Source organism: Artemia sp. Qi Xiang Cuo, chromosome 5, assembly GCF_049724085.1.
Source record: "Artemia sp. Qi Xiang Cuo chromosome 5, ASM4972408v1, whole genome shotgun sequence".
NCBI lineage: Eukaryota > Metazoa > Arthropoda > Branchiopoda > Anostraca > Artemiidae > Artemia > Artemia sp. Qi Xiang Cuo.
In genome coordinates this window covers 53,943,774-53,955,869 of record NC_142798.1, presented here as the reverse complement: position 1 = coordinate 53,955,869, position 12,096 = coordinate 53,943,774, and positions in this window count along the sequence as shown.

The following is a 12,096-nucleotide window of genomic DNA, read 5'->3' as shown; positions in this document are numbered from 1 at the left end:
TACTTTCCGATAGCCTTTATAACATTATTTCAGAACAAGTTCTTTTCTTATTATTCATCAAAAACCCGTGTTACAATTTGAAGTACTCATCCTTTTATATTCCAAACATTACTTTACGACTTTTTTGCATAACCCAACACCAAGAAATACATTTCAAAAGGCTTTATTATATTATTTCAGAACAAGTTCTTTCCTTTATATTCCTCCTAAACCCGTTTTGCAAGTTGAAGTACTCATCTTTTTACGTGCGCGCGCGTAACCTAGTCTAAATTACCCTTAAAAGGTTGAATAACCTCCATGAAAATTATATTTGCAGATTCAGCATATCGGAGAACACACTTTCAGGGCTTTTTGGACTTTCGGTGTTTGGGTATATAAAAAGTCGTAAAGTAATGTTGGTAGTGAAAAAGATGAGTACTTCAACTTCTAAAACGGGCTTAGGAGGAATGTCGCATTACCTAGTTTAAACTACCCTTAAAAAGCTGAATAATCTCCATGATAATTATACTTTCAGATTAAACATGTCGGAGAACACACTTTCAGATCTTTTTTGACATTTGGTGTTGGGGTATGTAAAAAATTGTAAAGTAATGTTGGGAGTGAAAAACATGAGTACTTCAACTTGTAAAACAGGTTTAGGAGGAATGTTAAGAAAAGAATTTGTTCTGAAATAATGTAATAAAGCCTTTTGTAATGTACTGCTTGGTGTTGATGTATGCAAAAAGTCGTAAAGTAATGTTGGGAGTGAAAAAAGATGAGTACTTCAACTTGTAAAACCGGTTTAGCAGGAACGTTAAGAAAAGAACTTGTTCTGAAATGATATAATAAAGCCTTTTGAAAAGTATTGCTTGATGTTGGGGTATGCAAAAAGTCGTAATGTAATGTTGGGAGTAAATAAGATGAGTACTTCAACTTGTAAAACACGTTTAGGAGGAATATTAAGAGATTCTGAAAATTCTGAAAAGATATTATAAAGCCTTTTGAAAAGTATTGCTTGGTGTTGGGGTATGGAAAATGTCGTAAAGTAATGTTTGGAGTGAAAAAGATGAGTACATCAACTTATAAAACGGGTTTAGGAGAAATATTAAGAAAAGAACGTGTTCTGAAATATTAAAATAAAAGCCTTTTGAAAAGTATTACTTGGTGTTGGGGTAAGCAAAAAGTCGTAAAGCATTGTTTGGAGTGAAAAGATGAGTACTTCAACTTGTAAAATGGGTTTAGGAGGAATATAAAGAAAAGAAGTTGTTCTGAAATAGTATAATAAAGCCTTTTGATAAGTATTTCTTGGTGTTGGAGTATGCAAAAATTCGTAAATTAATGTTGGGAGTGAAAAAAGATGAGGACTTGAACTTGTAAAATGGGTTTAGGAGGAATGTTAAGAAAATAAATTGTTCTGAAATAATATAATAACGCCTTTTGAAAAGAATTTGCTTGGTGTTGGGGTTTGCAAAAAGTCGTAATGTAATGTTGGGAGTGAGAAAAGATGAGTACTTTAACTTATAAAATGGGTTTAGGAGGAATATAAAAAAAGTTGTTCTGAAATAGTACAATAAAGCCTTTTGATAAGTATTGCTTAGTGTTGGGGTATGCAAAAAGTCGTAAAGTATTGTTGGGAGTGAAAAAAGATGAGGACTTCAACTTGTAAAATGGATTTAGGAGGAATATTAAGAAAAAAACGTGTTCCTAAATAATAAAATAATGCCTTTTGAAAAATATTTGCTTGGTGTTGGGGTATGCAAAAAGTCGTAAAGTAATGTTGGGAGTGAAATGGATGAGTACTTCAACTTGTAAAATAGGTTTAGAAGGAATATTAAGAGAACTTGTTCTGAAGTGATATAATAAAGCCTTTTGAAATGTATTTCTTGGTGTTGGGGTATACAAAAAGCCGTAAAGTAATGTTGGGAGTGAAAAAAGACGAGTACTTCAACTTGTAAAATGGGTTTAGGACGAATATTAAGAAAAGAACTTGTTCTGAAATGATATAATACCGCCTTTTGAAAAGTATTGCTTGGTGTTGGGGTATGCAAAAAGTCGTAAAGTAATGTTGGGAGTAAAAAAGGATGTGTACTTTGACTTGTAAATCAGGTTTAGGAGGAATATTACGAAAAGAACTTGAGCTGAAATAATATAAGAAAGCCTTTTGAAATGTATTTCTTGGTGTTGGTGTATGCAAAAAGCCGTAAATTAATGTTATGAGTAAAAAAAGATGAATACTTCAACTTGTAAAGTAGGTTTAGGAGGAATATTACAAAAAGAACTTGTTCTGAAATAATATAATAAAGCCTTTTGAAAAGTATAAGCTTGGTGTTAGGGTATGCAAAAAAATCAAAAAGTAATGTTGGGAGTGAAAAAAGATGAGTACTTCAAATTGTAAAACAGGTCTACGATTAATGTTAAGAGTACTTTTTCTTAAATAAAATAATAAGTGATTTGGAAAAGTATTGCTCTGCGCTGGGCTATTCAAAAAGTTTTAATGTCACACTGAGGGAGAAAAAGATAAGTACATTATCTTGTGAATCGGGTTTAGGATGAACGTAAAGAAAACTTGTTCTGAAATGATATAATAAAGCCTATTGAAAAGTATTTCTTTGTGTTGTGGTATGCAAAAAGTCGTAAAGTAATGTTGGGAGTGAAAAAAGATGAGTACTTCAACTTTTAAAACAGGTTTAGGAGGGATATTAAGAAAAGAACTTGTTCTGAAATAATATTATAAAGCCTTTTGAAAAGTATTGCTTGGTGTTGGGGTATGCAAAGAACCGTAAAGTAATGTTGGGGGTGAAAAAGATGAGTACTTCAACTTATACAACAGGTTTAGGAGGAATATTACGAAAAAAACTTGTTCTGAAATAATATAATAAAGCCTTTTGAAAAGTATTGCTTGGTGTTGAGGTATGCAAAAAGTCGTAAAAAAATGTTGGGAGTGAAAAAGATGAGTACTTCAACTTGTAAAACGGATTTAGGAGGAATATTTAGAAAATAACTTGTTCTGAAATAATATAATAAACCCGTTTGAAAAGTATTTGCTTGGTGTTGGGGTATGCAAAATGTCGTAAAGTAATGTTGGGAGTGAAAAAAGATGAGTACTTCTACTTGTAAAATGGGTTTAGGATGAATGTTAAGAAAAGAACTTGTTCTGAAATAATATAATAAAGCCTTTTAAAAAGTTTTTCTTGGTGTTTGGGTATGCAAAAAGTCGTAATGTAATGTTGGGAGTGAAGAAAGATGAGTACTTTAACTTGTAAAACAGGTGTAGGAGAAATATTAAGAAAAGAAGTTGTTCTTAAATAATATAATAAAGCCTTTTGATAAGTATTGCTTTGGGTATGCAAAAGGTCGTAAAGTAATGTTGGGAGTGAAAAAAGATGAGTACTAAAAGATTATTGTATTTTAAATGAGGATGTTCGTATGTCTTGAAACTAAAACCCAACTTTATTAAAAAAAATCAAATGTTATGAATAAAATCACATGTATTTTAAACTGGGATGTTCATATTTCTGAAAACTAAAACCCAACTTTATTATAAAATATGCAAAAATGTAGCCAATGAGGCCTTGGGTCATCCCCCACCTCCAAAAAAATATTAAAGTTAATCACGGTTTCATACAATATACACCTATGAAAGGCTATAAAACCTAGCTCAGAAAAGTGCGAAATTGTAAAGTATTAATCCCAAATTATAGATTTTAGACAACATACACCTACGAAAGGTTAGGAAATCTAGCTCAGAAAAGTCCAAATAGCAAACTATGCATCCCAAATCATAAGTTTCATGCAACACACACCTACGAAAGGTTAATAAACTTAGCTAAGAAAAGTCTAAAATAGTAAACCATACGAATCATAGATTTCAGACAACACACACCTACGACAGGCTAAGAAACCAAGCCACATCTACATACGTTACGAAATCTAGCTCAAATGTGAATTTTTTATGCTTTAAGTATGTTTTATGTCATTCTAAGACATGTAAAAAAGTTGAAATAAAATTATCATGTTAAGAAATATAAAAAGTTCAAAAACTAAACTTCAAGAATTCTTACACAATCGAAGTACACAATAAGTTCAACGTAATTAATGTTTGTATTAATTACACATCATCCTGTCTGGAAATTAATGATAACAGATAAGTTTCGACAGCATCCTGTTACGTAAATCCAATGTTGAAATTCTCAGAAGTCGTATGATGTCGCATATCCCATTGATCTTGTTCGCCCAGTATTCTAGCTCATTGGATGATCTTGACCCGGTAGTATTCTAACTCATTGGAGGTCAAAGATCTTGTCCCGATTGTATTCACTGAGCGTGTTGCGTCGCTCCCGTTAGTGCTCAATGCCCATATATGGTGTCCCGTTAGGGCTGGTACCCCTTCGCTTACTTAAATGACCTAATTTCAAGAACTTTCAACTACGTTTAAAAAATGGATATCTCAAAATTTTGACTGGATGTGTTTGAGAAAATGGTAGGCGTGAGAGGGGCTTTAGTCAATCTCCTATCACTTTAAACTATTAAAAAAGGCACTAGGCCTTTCAATTTCCAATTGAATGAGCCCTTTTGAAGTTTCTACACTTTCAATAAAATTTTATATGCCCCCAGGGCACAAATTACAACCCTTGCCCTAAATGCTGTGGGGGGGGAGTGGTTTTCATCCTTAAAGACCTAATTTCCAAAACTCTCAACTACGTTGAATAAAATGGCTATCTAAAATATTGATTGGACATGTTTGGGGAAAAGATGGGTGTGAGAGGGGGGTTTTTTGCCCTCAAATCACTTTTGACTATTAAAAAGGTCACTAGCCCTTTGAATTTCAAATTGAATGGGCCCTTTTTCAAGTTTCTAAGACAAAGATTTCAATAAAAAGCTTATATGCCCCCAGGGCATAAATTATAACCGTTGCCCTGAAGACTTGGGGGGAGTTCCTGCTCAAAGGTATGATTTCCTGAACTTTAAACTGCGTAGAACAAAATAGCTATCTCAAAATCTTTATTGGATGTGTTTGGGGATATGGTGGGCGTGGAAGGGGTGTTAGATGCTTTCCAGTCACTTTCGACTATTGAAAAGGGCATTACCCATTTCAATTTCCAATCGAATGAGCCCTTTTGAAGTTTCTACGACAACGCGTTATGTAAAATCCTCATATGCCCCCTGGGCATAATTTGTAACCTTTGCCCTGAGGGCTGTTAGGGGGAGGGATGTCATCCTCAACGACCTAATTTCCAGAACTTAAAACTACGTTGAATAAAATGGCTATCTCAAAGTTTTGATTAGATGTGTTTGGGGAAAAGGTGGGCGTGAGGGGTGGGTTAGTTGCCCTCTAATCACTTTTGAATATTAAAAAGGGCACTAGCCCTTTGAATCTCCAAATCGAATGAGCCTTTTTTGAAGTTTCTACAACAACGCCTTCTATAAAAAACCTTATATGCCCCCAGGGCATAATTTGCAACCCTTGCCCTAAGGGTTGTGGGGGACTGTCCTTCTCAAAAACATAATTTCTATCTGGAAATCAACTACGCTGAACAAAATGGCTATCTCAAAATTTTGATTGGATGTGTTTTGGGAAATGGTGGGAGTGGAAGGGGTGTTAGTCACCTTCCAATCACTTTCGACTATTAAAATGGGCACTAGCCACTCCAATTTCCAATTGAATGAGCTCTTTCTACGACAACGTCTTCGATACGAAGTGCCCTGCTCTAAAGGAAAAAATTAATAAAAAATACATTGTGCCAACTTCCTTCTTATATGCCCCCATGGCATAACTTAAAACTCTTGCCCTGAGGGTTGTGGGGGAGTGTCCTCCTGTTTACTTAGTCCCCATTTCTTGTCTCGTGCTCGAGTGTCCCCGTTCTTTACTTATGTCCCACGTTCATGACTTATTCAACAACTTGATATATAAACCTTATTTGTCCCCAGGGCATAACTTACAACCCTTTGCACTGAGGGCTCTGAGAGGGGTTATCATCCTAAAAGACCTAATTTCCCGAACTTTCAACTACTTTGAACAAAATGGATATCTCAAAATTTTGATTGGATGTGTTTTGGAAAATGGTGGGCGTGAGAGGGGCTTTAGTAGCTATCCAATCACTTTCAACTATTAGAAAAGGCACTAGCCCTTTTAATTTCCAATTGAATAAGCTATTTTTAAGTTTCTACGACAACGATTTCAATAAAAGCTTTATATGCACCAAGGGCATATTTTACAACCCTTGCACTGAGGGCCCTGCGGGGTTTATCATCATAAAAGACCTAGTTTCCAGAACTTTAACTACGTTGAACAAAATAGATATCTCAAAATTTTGATTGGATGTGTTTGGAAAATGGTAGGCGTTAGAGGGGCGTTGGTCGCTATCCAATCATTTTCAACTATTAAAAAAGGCACTAGCCCTTTCAATTTATAAGTAAATGAGCCCTTTTGAAGTTTCTACGAAAACGCTTCCAATAAAAACTATATATGCCCCCAGGGCATAAGTTACAACCCTTGCCCTGAGCACTGTGGGGGGAGAGGTGGTCATCCTTAAAGACCTAATTCCAAAAACTTTCAACTACGTTGAATAAAATTGCTTTCTAAAAATTTTGATTGGATGTGTTTGGGGAAAAGGTGGGTGTGAGAGGGGGGTTAGTTGCCCTCAAATCACTTTCGACTATTAAAAAGCGTTCTAGTCCTTGATTTTTCAAATCAAATGAACAATTTTTCAAGTTTCTACGACAAAGATTTCAATAAAAACCTTATATGCCCCTAGGGCATAACCTGTAACCCTTGACCTGAGGGTTGTGGGGGAGTGTCCTCCTAAGAAACATATTTCCTATCTGGAAATCAACTACGCTGAACAAAATGGCTATTTCAAAATTTGTATTGGATATGTGTGGGAGATTGATGGGCGTGGGGGGGCTAGTTGCCCTCTAATCACTTTTGACTATTTAAAACGGCACTAACCCTTTGAATTTTCAATCGACTGAGCTTTTTTTTGAAGTTTCTACATTAACGAATTCTATAAAAACTTTATATGCCCCCAGGGCATAACTTAAAACCCTTGCCCTGAGGGCTGTGGGGGAGGGGGTGGTGTCTTCCTAAAAAAAATTTGTATTTAGAAATCAACTACGCTGAACAAAATGGGTATCTCAAAATTTTGATTGGATGTGTTTTGGGGAATAATGGGCGTGGGAAGGGGGGCTATTTGCTCTCCCATTGCTTTCAAATATTAAAAATGTCACTAGCCCTTTGAATTTCCAATCGAATGAGCCTTTTTTGAAGTTTCTACGACAACGCCTTCTATAAAAACCTTATATGCCCCCAGGGCATAACTTAAAACCCTTGCCCTGAGGGTTGTGGGAAAGTGTCCTCTTCAAAAACATATTTTATATCTGGAAATAAACTACGCTGAACAAAATGGCTTTCTCAAAATTTTGATTGCATGTGTTTGGGGGAATATTGGGCGTAAGAGGCGGGTTAGTTGCGCTCTAATCGCTTTTGAATATTAAAAAGGGCACTAGCCCTTTGAATTTCCAATCAAATAAGCCTTTTTTGAACTTTCTACGACAATGACTTCTATAAAAAACCTTATATCCCCCCAGGGCATAATTTACAACCCTTGCCCTAAGGGTTGTGGGGGACTATCCTTCTCAGAAACATAATTTCTATCTGGAAATCAACTACGCTGAACAAAATGGCTATCTCAAAATTTTGATTAGATTTGTTTCGGTAAATGGTGGGAGTGGAAGGGGTGTTAGTCGCCTTCCAATCACTTTCGACTATTAAACAGGGCACAAGCCATTCCAATTTTTGAATGAATGAGCCCTTTCTACGACCGCTGCTTCGATACGAAGTGCCCTGCTCTAAAAGAAAAAATTTATAAAAAATACATTGTGCTAACATAGTTCTTATATGCCCCCAGGGCATAACTTACAACCTTTGCATTGAGGGCTCTGAGAGGGGTTATCATCCCAAAAGACCTAATTTCCAGAACGTCCAACTACGTTGAACAAAATGGATATCTCAAAATTTTGATTGGATGTGTTTTGGAAAATGGTGCGCGTGAGAGGGGGCGATAGTCGCTATCCAATCACTTTCAACTATTAAAAAAAAGCACCAGCCCTTTTAATTTCCAATTGAATGAGCCCTTTTAAGTTTCTACGATCAACGCTTTCAATAAAAGCTTTATATGCCCCCAGGGCACTACTTACAACCCTTGCACTGAGGGCCCCGCGGGGGTTATCATCATAAAAGACCTAGTTTCCGGAACTTTCAACTAAGTTGAATAAAATAGATATCTCAAAATTTTTATTGGAGGTGTTTGGAAAATGGTGGGCGTGAGAGGGGCGTTAGTCGCTATCCAATCATTTTCGACTATTAAAAAAAAGACACGAGCCCTTTCAATTTATAATTGAATGAGCCCTTTTGAAGTTTCTACGACAACGCTTTCAATAAAAACTATATATGCCCCCAGGGCAAAACTTACAACCCTTGCCCTAAGGGCTGTGGGAGGAGGGGTTGTTATCCTTAAAGACCTAAGTCCAAAAACTTTCAACTAAGCTGAATAAAATGGCTTTCTAAAAGTTTTTTTTGGACGTGTTTGGGGAAAAGGAGGGCGTGAGATGGGGTTAGTTGCCCTCAAATCACTTTCGACTATTAAAAAGGGTACTAGCCCTTGATTTTCAAATCGGATGAACAATTTTTCAAGTTTCTACAACAAAGATTTCAATAAAAACCTTATATAATCCCAGGGCATAACCTATAACCCTAGCCCTGAGGGTTGTGGGGGAGTGTCCTCCTCAAAAACATATTTCCTATCTGGAAATCAACTACGCTGAACAAAATGACTATCTCAAAATTTTTACTGAATACGTTTGGGGGAATGATGGGCGTGGGGGGGGGGGGCTAGTTGCTTTCCAGTCGCTTTCGACTATTAAAAGGGCACTAGCCCTTTAAATTGCCAATCGAATGAGCCTGTTTTGAAGTTTCTACGACAATGCCATCTATAAAAAACTTATATGTCCACAGGGCATAAACTAAAACCCTTTCCCTGAGGGTTGTGGGGGAGTGTCCTCCTCAAAAACATATTTTCTATCTGGAAATCAACTACACTGAACAAAATGATCATCTCAAAATTTTGATTGGATGTGTTTGGGGGAATGATGGGCATGGGAGAGGGGCTAGTTGCCCTTCAATCACTTTCGGCTATTAAAAAGGGCACTAGAACTCTCGATTTTCAATCGATTGAGCCCCTTTTGAAGTCTCTACGACGACCCCTTCCATATGAAGTGCCCTGCTCTAAAGGAAAAAATAATAAATGATACATTGTGCCAACATCGTTCTTATATGCCCTCAGGGCATAACTTAAAACCCTTGCCCTGAGGGTCTTGGGGGAGTGTCGTTCTCAAAAACATATTTTCTCTCAGGAAATGAACTTCGCTGAACAAAATGGCTATCTCAAAATTTTGATTGGATGTGTTAGGGGGAATGGTGGGCGTTGGCGGGGGGGCTAGTTTACCTCCAATCACTTTCGACTATTAAAAAGGGCACTAGCCACTCCAATTTTCAATCGAATGAGCTCTTTTCAAAGTTTCTACGACAACTCCTTCGATACGAAGTGCCCGGATATAGAGAACAAAAAAATAATAAATTGTGGTAACATCATTCTTTACTTAGGCTGCGCTATTGCGCTGCCTATGATAAAAGTAAAAACATTTATATCCATGGATTTCGTCAATATATTAGTTGTGTATTTAGATGTGTTACACTGAAAGATATGATACAACTAAAATTGTTATAGTATTACAGAAAACAGAAAAAGATGATAATGCTGAACAAAATGATATGGTATTTGATCCTATGTATATGAATAGAATTGAAGTGAGTGAATGGATATTAATATTCACAAGAAGATTTAAAATGTTATTTTAGTAAGAATAATGAGGATTATTCTGATGCTTATCAAATATTTTTACATTTAGCGCGCAAACATCGAAACTTTGATAGTGGAACTATTGTTAACTATAATGACTTTAAAACAGTATATCCAATGTTTTGTTTGATGTTTCAAAACATGAACCTAAAATTTACGTATGGATCAACTGCTGATACATAAATTAAACTTTATTATATGATAATTGTGAAAATCCCTACAACACTTACTGCGTTATATTTTCAGAAATAAAAGCAAACATGGATGTCACTGATCATTAATTACATGTTAATACATGAGTTATTTCCGACTCAGAAAATCTATCTAATAAAATCATCGCCTAATAAATGGAGAAACGTTAAAGAGAAATTAAAATCGAAAATAAGAGCAATCGAACCCGTTAAAAAAGAAGACTTGGATCTAGTAATAGAATACAAAATTAAAGCAATGAAATTTGTAAAAGTTAAATATGGAAATAAACTCGTTATTACTATTAGTTTTAAAATTGAAGCAGTTGATATCTTTACACCAAAATGATTTGATTATAACAGCAACCAATTTTGAAAAGAAATTTAAAAAATTGGATAAAGGTATGATTTTAAAGGTCATTGAAAGAAAATAATTTCTGAGACCACACTGGATAATCATGATAAAATATAAAATCGGAAAGAAGGGAATAAAAAAAGAAAGGAGAAAGTTTTTTCACTGGCTGCTAATTTTCCTCGTTTTCTTCAAAACTTTATGTTTTATTGAAAGAAAAGGGAAAGTTAATAATAATTATCTAGATAGCGATATCGAACTATCACCTAAATATTAAATTATTAAATTGCTACGTTTTATTACTAGTATAAGAAGAATCGAATATAGCTAAACTATTTTTTTAATTATACCAAAAATTCTTATTTCACAAAACATGCTTTGATCTTATGGCTCACGATGGTAAATTGTAGAAATGTTGGAAATTTTTGCATTAAAAATAGTATAAACTTGATTAAAGGGGTGTAAATTGGATAGATTTAATAAGTGGTCAAGCTGCTGTATTTCTTATATTACTAAAATCCAAAATAGTTCTTACAGAACAAAAATAATTCTTACAAAATACAAAACATTTAAGAAAATCCAAAAAATTGTTCTTACAAATAAAAAATTATTCTTACAAAATACAAAATACTTTAGACAAATTTAAGTAGTTCTAACAGAATAAAACAATAGTTGCTGCAAATTACAGAATATTTGTTTCAAAACATAAAAATCATAACAAACTCCAAAATACTTCTTACAAAATACAAAAAGTTCAAACCAAATTCAAAATTATTCTTAAAAAACAAAAATAACTCCAAATACCAACATCCAAATAATTCTTACAGAATTCAAAAAATTCAAATAAAATCCAGAATTTCTCTTACAAAGCAAAAATATTTCGTACAAAATACAAAAATACTTTACATAAATCTAAAATAGTTCTTACAAAACAAAAATTATTCTTACAAAATACAAAAAGTTCTAAAAAAATCTAATAGAGGCTTACCTCTTACAAAACAAAAATTATTGTTACAAAATACAAAAATACATTACACAAATCCAAAACAGTTCTGACAGAATTGAAAATAGCTACTGCAAAATGCAAAATAGTTATTACAAAACACAAAAATTCTATCAACATCTAAAATAGTTCTTACAGAATACAGAATCTTCAAACAAAATCCAAAATAGTTCTTACAAAAAAAATCCTTACAAAATACAAAAATTTCTAATCCAAAATAATTTTATTACGAATTTAAGATCTAATTCGTAATAATTAGATCTAAATAATTTCGATATAATTTCGATTAATTTCGATTAGAAAACTAAATAATTTTTCGATTAGAAATAATTTCTAATTCGAATTTAAGATCTAAATAATTTTTTTTTTAAATGGGATTTTACCAAAGTCGTAACATAAATACGGGAAATTCTAAGCAAAAAGTTGAAAAAAACACGTAAACATAATTATTGAAATATGCAAAAAGTAGTGCCATCTATTCTGCTAAGGATAAATAAGGCAGCAGAGATGATTTTGATAAGGATTACAACCCAAGGGTTGCTATCTATTCCACTAAAGTTACAGATGGCAGTATTAGTGATTTTAACCGATAGTTTGCTTTAGAATAACTCCTTTTACGTTAGGTTTGTATGACGTGTAAGGCCTTTGCTACAAGAG